This window comes from Rattus norvegicus, chromosome 4, assembly GCF_036323735.1.
Source record: "Rattus norvegicus strain BN/NHsdMcwi chromosome 4, GRCr8, whole genome shotgun sequence".
In the NCBI taxonomy this organism is placed as follows: domain Eukaryota; kingdom Metazoa; phylum Chordata; class Mammalia; order Rodentia; family Muridae; genus Rattus; species Rattus norvegicus.
Window position 1 is genome coordinate 52,156,840 of NC_086022.1, and position 9,370 is coordinate 52,166,209.

The following is a 9,370-nucleotide window of genomic DNA, read 5'->3' on the forward strand; positions in this document are numbered from 1 at the left end:
AATAGGAATTCAAGGCCAATACCTAAACATAGTAAAAGCTATATACAGCAAACCAGTTGCTAACATTAAAGTAAATGGAGAGAAACTTGAAGCAATCCCACTAAAATCAGGGACTAGACAAGGCTGCCCACTCTCTCTCTACTTATTTAATATAGTTCTTGAAGTTCTAGCCAGAGCAATCAGACAACAAAAGGAGGTCAAGGGGATACAGATCGGAAAAGAAGAAGTCAAAATATCACTATTTGCACATGATATGATAGTATATTTAAGTGATCCCAAAAGTTCCACCAGAGAACTACTAAAGCTGATAAACAACTTCAGCAAAGTGGCTGGGTATAAAATTAACTCAAATAAATCAGTAGCCTTCCTCTACACAAAAGAGAAACAAGCGGAGAAAGAAATTAGGGAAACGACACCCTTCATAATAGACCCAAATAATATAAAGTACCTCGGTGTGACTTTAACCAAGCAAGTAAAAGATTTGTACAATAAGAACTTCAAGACACTGAAGAAAGAAATTGAAGAAGACCTCAGAAGATGGAAAGATCTCCCATGCTCATGGATTGGCAGGATTAATATAGTAAAAATGGCCATTTTACCAAAAGCGATCTACAGATTCAATGCAATCCCCATCAAAATACCAATCCAATTCTTCAAAGAGTTAGACAGAACAATTTGCAAATTCATCTGGAATAACAAAAAACCCAGGATAGCTAAAACTATCCTCAACAATAAAAGGACTTCAGGGGGAATCACTATCCCTGAACTCAAGCAGTATTACAGAGCAATAGTGATAAAAACTGCATGGTATTGGTAGAGAGACAGACAGATAGACCAATGGAACAGAACTGAAGACCCAGAAATGAACCCACACACCTATGGGCAGTTGATTTTTGACAAAGGAGCCAAAACCATCCAATGGAAAAAAGATAGCATTTTCAGCAAATGGTGCTGGTTCAACTGGAGGTCAACATGTAGAAGAATACAGATCGATCCATGTTTATCACCCTGCACAAAGCTTAAGTTCAAGTGGATCAAGGACCTCCACATCAAACCAGACACACTCAAACTAATAGAAGAAAAACTAGGGAAGCATCTGGAACACATGGACACTGGAAAAAATTTCCTATAGAGAACACCAATGGCGTATGCTCTAAGATCAAGAATCAACAAATGGGATCTCATAAAACTGCAAAGCTTCTGTAAGGTGAAGGACACTGTGGTTAGGACAAAGCGGCAACCAACAGATTGGGAAAAGATCTTTACCAATCCTACAACAGATAGAGGTCTTATGTACAAAATATACAAAGAACTCAAGAAGTTAGACCTCAGGGAGACAAATAACCCTATTAAAAAATGGGGTTCAGAGCTAAACAAAGAATTCACAACTGAGGAATGCCGAATGGCTGAGAAACACCTAAAGAAATGTTCAACATCTTTAGTCATAAGGGAAATGCAAATCAAAACAACCCTGAGATTTCACCTCACACCAGTGAGAATGGCTAAGATCAAAAACTCAGGTGACAGCAGATGCTGGAGAGGATGTGGAGAAAGAGGAACACTCCTCCATTGTTGGTGGGGTTGCAGACTGATACAACCATTCTGGAAATCAGTCTGGAGGTTCCTCAGAAAATTGGACATTGAACTGCCTGAGGATCCAGCTATACCTCTCTTGGACATATACCCAAAAGATGCCCCAACATATAAAAAAGACACGTGCTCCACTATGTTCATTGCAGCCTTATTTATAATAGCCAGAAGCTGGAAAGAACCCAGATGCCCTTCAACAGAGGAATGGATACAGAAAATGTGGTACATCTACACAATGGAATATTACTCAGCTATCAAAAACAATGACTTTATGAAATTCGTAGGCAAATGGTTGGAACTGGAAAATATCATCCTCAGTGAGCTAACCCAATCACAGAAAGACATACATGGTATGCACTCAGTGATAAGTGGCTATTAGCCCAAATGCTTGAATTACCCTAGATGCCTAGAACAAATGAAACTCAAGACGGATGATCAAAATGTGAATGCTTCACTCCTTCTTTAAAAGGGGAACAAGAATACCCTTGGTAGGGAATAGAGAGGCAAAGATTAAAACAGAGACTGAAGGAACACCCATTCAGAGCCTGCCACATATGTGGCCCATACATATACAGCCACCCAATTAGACAAGATGGATGAAGCAAAGAAGTGCAGACCAACAGGAGCCGTATGTAGATCGCTCCTGAGAGACACAGCCAGAATACAGCAAATACAGAGGCGAATGCCAGCAGCAAACCACTGAACTGAGAATAGGACCCCCGTTGAAGGAATCAGAGAAAGAAATGGAAGACCTTGAAGGGCCTCGAGACCCCATATGTACAACAATGCTAAGCAACCAGAGCTTCCAGGGACTAAGCCACTACCTAAAGATTATACATGGACTGACCCTGGACTCTGACCTCATAGGTAGCAATGAATATCTTAGTAAGAGCACCAGTGGAAGGGGAAGCCCTGGGTCCTGCTAAGACTGAACCCCCAGTGAACTAGACTTTTGGGGGGAGGGCGGCAATGGGGGGAGGGTGGGGAGGGGAACACCCATAAGGGAAGGGAGGGGGGAGGGGGGAGGGGGATGTTTGCCCAGAAACCGGGAAAGGGAATAACACTCGCAATGTATATAAGAAATACTCAAGTTAATAAAAAAAAAAGGAAATTCATCAACGTAGTCCACTATATAATCAAACTGAAAGATAAAAACCACATGATTATCTCATTAGATGCTGAGAAAGCATTTGACAAAATTCAACACTTCTTTATGTTAAAAGTCTTGGAAAGATTGGGAATTCAAGGTCCAAACCTAAACATAGTAAAAGCAATATACAGCAAACCAATAGCCAACATCAAACTAAATGAGAAATTTGAAGCAATCCCACTAGAATCAAGGACTAGCCTAGGCTGCCCACTCTTTCCCTACGTATTCAATATAGTACTCAAAGTCCTGGCCAGGGGAGGTCAAAAAGATACAAATTGGAAAGGAAGAAGTCAAAACATCACTATTTGCAGATGATATGGTAGTATATTTAAGTGACCCCAAAAGTTCCACCAGAGAACTACTAAGCCTGATAAACAAGTTCAGAAAGGTGGCTGGATATAAAACTAACTGAAACAAATCAGTAGCCTTCCTCTACTCAAAGGATAAACAGACTGAGAAAGAAATTAGGGAAATGACACCCTTCACAATAGTCACAAATAATATAAAATACCTCAGTGGGACTCTAACCAAGTGAAAGATCTGTATGACAAGAACTTCAAGTCCCTGAAGAAAGAAATGGAAGATGTCAGAAGATGGAAAGATCTCCCATGCTCATGGATTGGCAGGATTAATGTTGTAAAAATTGCCATCTTGCCGAAAGCGATCTACAGATTCAATGCAATCTCCATAAATTCTAACTCAATTCTTCATTGAGTACGAAAGAGCAATTTGCACATTCATTTGGAATAATAAAAAAACAAGAATTGTGAAAACTATCCTCAACAACAAAAGAACTTCTGGGGGAATCACCATCCCTGACCTCCAGCTGTATTACAGAACAATAGTGATTAAAAACTGTATGGTATTGTTACAGAGACAGGCAGATAAATCAATGGAATAGAATTGCAGATCCAGAAATGAACCCACACACCTATGGCCACTTGATCTTTGACAAAGGAGCTAAAATCATCCAATAGAAGAAAGATAGCATTTTCAATAAATGGTGCTGATTCAACTGGAGGTCAACATGTAGAAGAATGCAAATAGAACCACTCTTATTGCCCTGTACAAAGCTCAAATCCAAGTGGATAAATGACCTGCATATAAAACCACATACATTCAAATTAGTAGAATAAAAAGTGGGGAAGAACTTTGAACACATGGGCACTGAGGAAAATTTCTTGAACAGAACACCAATGACTTATGCTCTAAGATCAAGAATTGACAAATGGGACCTCATAAAATCACAAAGCTTCGTCCGATCTTCTGAGGATGGTGCTGAGTGCAATGTTAAGGCTGAATCTCTGAGAGTCACCCCTGAGCCAGAAGCAGCCCAGGCTGGTCTCAAACTTGATTCTTTTGTCCCAGCCTCCCAAGAGATTTAGCTCAGTGGTAGAGCGCTTGCCTAGCAAGCACAAGGTCCTGGGTTTGGTCCCCAGCTCAAAAAAAAAAAAAAAAAAAAAAAAAAAAAAAGAAAGAAAGGCTGCCATCTATCTTGGGTTTCAGTAGCTTTACACCTCAAATGGTCATGAAATCCAAGGCTCAGATTCACAAAACCTAGTACTGTCTACATGGCCAAAGCTAGTTTTAATTCTCTTGTAGTTGTTTGGGCTTGACTTTTAATTTAGGCTATGGACTCCTGTGAGTTTTCCTTACAAGTTCATGTCATTGGTGGCACTAAAAACATATTTTAAATATTTTACCTTTAAAGTTTAAAATGTTTTTACCTTTCGAATGAAAAGGTGGTTAATATACAAAGTCTTGCATAGTATAAGATAGTAATTTGGTTTATGACTGAAGAGAGGTGTTGAAGTCACATAATCTATTTTTTATTTATATGTACTTTATTTTTAGACAACCCACATGACATGCTTTTTTCTTAAAAAGAAATGCCTCCATTCCAAGTAAATCACAGTCAAAATAAAAGCTCAAGATGATATCAGTCCCATTTTTCCTACGTTCTGGTGTTGTGTGGATGGTAAGCAGCAGCCAATTATGTTGACAGATGATAGATCCAATTTGTTAATATTTTTCCATCTTTAAGCCAACCTTAAAGAAAATCATGAATAAAGGAAGTCACACCATTTTCACGGTAGTCCACGAGAGCAACCATACCATCTGGATTCATGTTTTCACCAATAAAAACCTGGTAGTTATTGAAATTAGCTTTAATTTGCTTTAATTTGCACTGCAGCTCCAGTCATAAAAGGATTTTACTCTTTCTGGTTTGTGTTCTTCAAGTTGGCCTTTGAGTGATTTCATGTAGTCTTTGATGTACTTTGTAGGCCTCTTTTGTGAGGTTGGTTTCTTCCTGTAAATTATGGTTCATGGCACTGTTAACACCGGTGACTTCTGTGCTTTTAGTAGCTTCGCCGTCTGGACCTTCATCGAAAAGCATTTCCACTAATGAGCAAATCATCGATGGCATCTTCTGTTCTATTGACCATCTTGCCGTCCACCTCCAGGCACAGCCTGTCTGCAATCTTCAGGATCTTGTAGATGTCGGAGAACAGCTCTTTATGATGTTGAGGTCTGGGTACATGAGGTTGTGACAGCTGGGGACAATGGCCTGACAGTGCAGAGCAAGCAGGGTGCAGCTGGAGGAGAAGTGGAAAACAGGCAGAAAAGAGCAACTTGTGTGGTCCCCAACCTCATATCGAAATCACATAATCTTTAACACTGTCATGGGGAGCCCTTGCAACTCTTTGCCTTTGACAAAATAGGCTGAGATTATCCTGTATACATGTTAAAGTCCTTCAGAAGGTGACATCAGGACAGAATAAGTATGAAACATTTCTGGGTTCAATTAGGGAACCTTGCCATGGGACCTCACACAATGGTGGCGTGTAGAGTCACTGCCCCATTAAGGTGTAATTTGCAAGGATGAATCCTAGCACCAACTTCAGGCCTCTGCACATGCAGCCATACACAGAAATTGACATCAACACATGTCCAACATGTGCAAATGTGCATACACACACTCTCTCTCTCTCTCTCTCTCTCTCTCTCTCTCTCTCTCTCTCTCTCTCACCACAAGCAAGCATGCATGCACACAAACACTGGAAAAAGACAAGAGAAATAAGAAAACCACCAAAAATGAATAGTGATGACTTGTGGGAAAACAACAACAGAGAGAAAAAGCCCGAGCAGAGAGGGGGCATTCACAGCTTGTAGTGATGCATGAGAAAGGAAAGAAGGAAGGAAGAGAGGCTTCGTAAGACATTCTGACTGTTTCTTCACTCCTAGAACACCTCTTCTAGGTCCAGGGGCCTCCCTAGAGCTATGAAAGGAACTGCACTGGGTGGACTATGGCTGTCATACTCTGTCATTGGCTGGAACAATCTTGGGGACAGCATGGCCCTATCCACCAAGCGTCAGTAGCTTGATGCATCCCTCATAAGAAAGCTCCCTCATTGAGTCACATCCTTACAAGGATGCAGAAAGGCCCTGCTGTCCCTAAGAGCTTGCATTAGGCTTCTTTGTAGCTTTTGTACTGGAACATTTCAGGTTCCCCTGTGTATGCCTTAGATTAAAGATGCACTGTATGAGTCCCTTCTTTCTCTGGGTAATCTTACCCCTGAGTGCTCATTTCTACACGAGCCATTTCATACTACAAAACAATCCTTATTAGCATATAAATTATTCTGAATTTAACCTGTATTCCTACTAGGAAAGGTACAAGTCCAATATGTCCTATTTTTCCTTTAGCACAGTGAAAGCTTAGAATACTAATGGAACTCTCACTGACTTTCCACTTTCTCCCACCTCCCTATTATAAACCATGCAAATATTGATTCTTGCCATCATCGATTGCTTTTTCTTGCTCACGCTTCTTTCTTTCTCAAGTCCATGTGACCCTCTTATAAAAGGTATTAAATGGGGTTGGCTTCTGGTTTTGTCCTGGATTTAAGCGGACTCCCAAATTGCTATGTTTGATCAATGAGCCATTCTCTGTAGCTTTTTAGGCAGCGTAGGAGGAGGAAAGGGGATTAGTTTGATGGCGGGAAAGCTTCTTTGTTGCTCTCTGAGGTCACAGAAGATGAAGACAGGACCCAAGGTAGTAACGGCAGAGAAAAAGACTGGCATCTCATGAGCAGTCAGGGTCATTTCTCCTTTGAACGATTTCAGAGTGGGTGTTGAGTCGAGCCAGCTCTCAGGTCACCACTATGGATTTTATGGAAAAGAACAGAAAGTAATTATTCGTGTCTAGCTAGTAGAGGTCTCCATATCCCTCCATAGAAGTTTGGCATGTTGGTCTCAGCTTTAAACTGAGTTTGGCTTCATCTACATTGGGCAGAATCAAAGCCATCCTAATCCCGGTCTTCCTCTAACACTTCCCTCACTGTGTCCACAGCGTTTAGGAAATGCCACTTGACCCATTAGTTATATACAGAAGATCACCATCCATCTATGGGAACCTGGGAAAAGAACCTTAAGGTCTCCCCTATGCTTTATGACATGAAATGTGTTACATTCACTGTCTAATATCATAAGCCAAGTAATATAATGAGATTATGAATACTGACTCTCAGAGGTAGGCATTATATACACCGTTGATCACACATATACATTGACATCATTTTGGTCACCAAATCCATCACTGATTCAGTCTCCATTCATGAAGACACATAGCCCAACTTCAGTTTCAACTTCAGTGTACAGCTATTAGACACATTGAATAATTTTCACTTAAATTAGTTCAGAAGTCTGAGTTCTATTTTAATGACAGTTATTTAAAATTCTCCTTTAGAGTTTTTAGTTTCAAATGCCAAACCAATTAAATAAGACATTTTAGATAGTCGCTTGCATCCATTACTGAATAATTGTCTTTAATCTATAACTATTTGCAAAGTGCTTTTCTTAATTACTGGCCATGTGGCAGCTGTGTTATAATCTAAAGCCTTTTTTTTGTTACTAGTTTTAATGTATTAAAGCCTCGTACTAATCATGTTTATTTTTAAAAATAAAGTACTTTCCTCTATTTTTAAATGTGGCTAAGACCAGAATTTGTAGAAAAGATAATTTGGGGGAAGAAAAAAAAACCCTAATTACATTAACACTTTTTCTTTTTTCAATTACATAATTATTATTTTCACATATTTTATTCCAACCACTAGAATTTTTTTTTATGTATCAAAGAAATAAGCTCACATTCACTAAATTAACGTTCCTCATGTAAGCTTCCTGAAATTTGGATAAAGAGAAAGATGCCATGTGAAGATGAGTATGAGGATAGAGTCTTAACACAAATATTAAAAAATTATAGACAACGCCCAGTTCCATTTCTCCTCTTTCTTTTCATCTATACATAATGGGATATTCCGTGAAAAAATGTAAGTGGATTTCAAAAAGTCTTTCTCATACTGATTTATTACCTTAAAATTTAACGTCCTGTGGACTTTTCAGAACCGGGGTCTGTCGCCATAGCTTTACGTGAGAATTTGTCTTGTTCTCTTCCATTCTTTTCCTCTGAAATAAGATAGGAACTTTGACACTGGGGCTTAAAATACATTGGCAAGCGTAGAGAGTGAGACCCCTCCAGGTAATAGATGGTAGACGTGGGTAGAGGGGGCTCTCGTGACTGAACATTGGGACATGGGTAGAGGGAGCTCTCATGACTGAACAGTGGGACAGGGGTAGAGGGGGCTCTCATGACGGAACGGTGGGACATGGGTAGAGGGGGCTCTCATGACGGAACGGTGGGACAGGGGTAGAGGGAGCTCTCATGACTGAACAGTGGGACAGGGGTAGAGGGGGCTCTCATGACTGAACAGTGGGACAGGGGTAGAGGGGGCTCTCATGACCGAACGGTGGGACATGGGTAGAGGGGGCTCTCATGACGGAACGGTGGGACATGGGTAGAGGGAGCTCTCATGACCGAACAGTGGGACATGGGTAGAGGGGGCTCTCATGACGGAACGGTGGGTTGTTGGCTGAAAGACCATGTTGATGGGTTCTGCATTGAAGTGAGGCATGTGGTTAGAACTCTGTGGACACCCGCTCCAGCTCCAAAACCAACACAAAACCATTGCAACCAACATAAAGGAATCGCCATTAAAGCCACAGAAAGGGGAACTATTTCATTTTTCCCTTCTGTGATGGCTACTCTTGGTTGTCAACTTGACTATATCTGGAATTAACTAAAACCCCCAAATGGAGGGCACACCTGTGAGGGATTTCTGCTTAATTCGGAACGGGAAGATTTGCTTCTATTTCAGATGTTAGAGGTAGGAAATCACACCTTTAATGTAGATGTCTAATCCAGATCAAATCTGGGTCATGTCTTCAATTGGAAGCCTAGGTAAGGACATGGAAGAAGGAAGCTTTTGCTCTTTGCCTGTCTGCTCTCGTTTTGCTAGCAAGTCTTCTCCTTCACTGGCATTAGAACTTGCTTTTTCAGGAATCTAGCCTGAAGAGCAGCTGAGACAGCTAGTCTCTTGTTCTGAGCAGCTATTGGGTTCTTGATCTTTCCAATCACAGCTAGACATTATTGGATTAGCTAGGCTGTCACCTTTATTAAAGTTCTAATAAATCCCTTTTATATAAGTTCCATATATTTTATATAATATATTTGCTATATATTTTATATAATGTATAAAATATAATATACAATATACAACATATAACATA

General features: G+C 40.3%; 1 pseudogene; it reads right to left on the minus strand.

The window, feature by feature from the left end:
- Positions 1-4,588: 4,588 nt before the first annotated feature.
- LOC134486741 (translationally-controlled tumor protein-like) lies at positions 4,589-8,660 on the minus strand (annotated as a pseudogene).
- Positions 8,661-9,370: the final 710 nt, after the last annotated feature.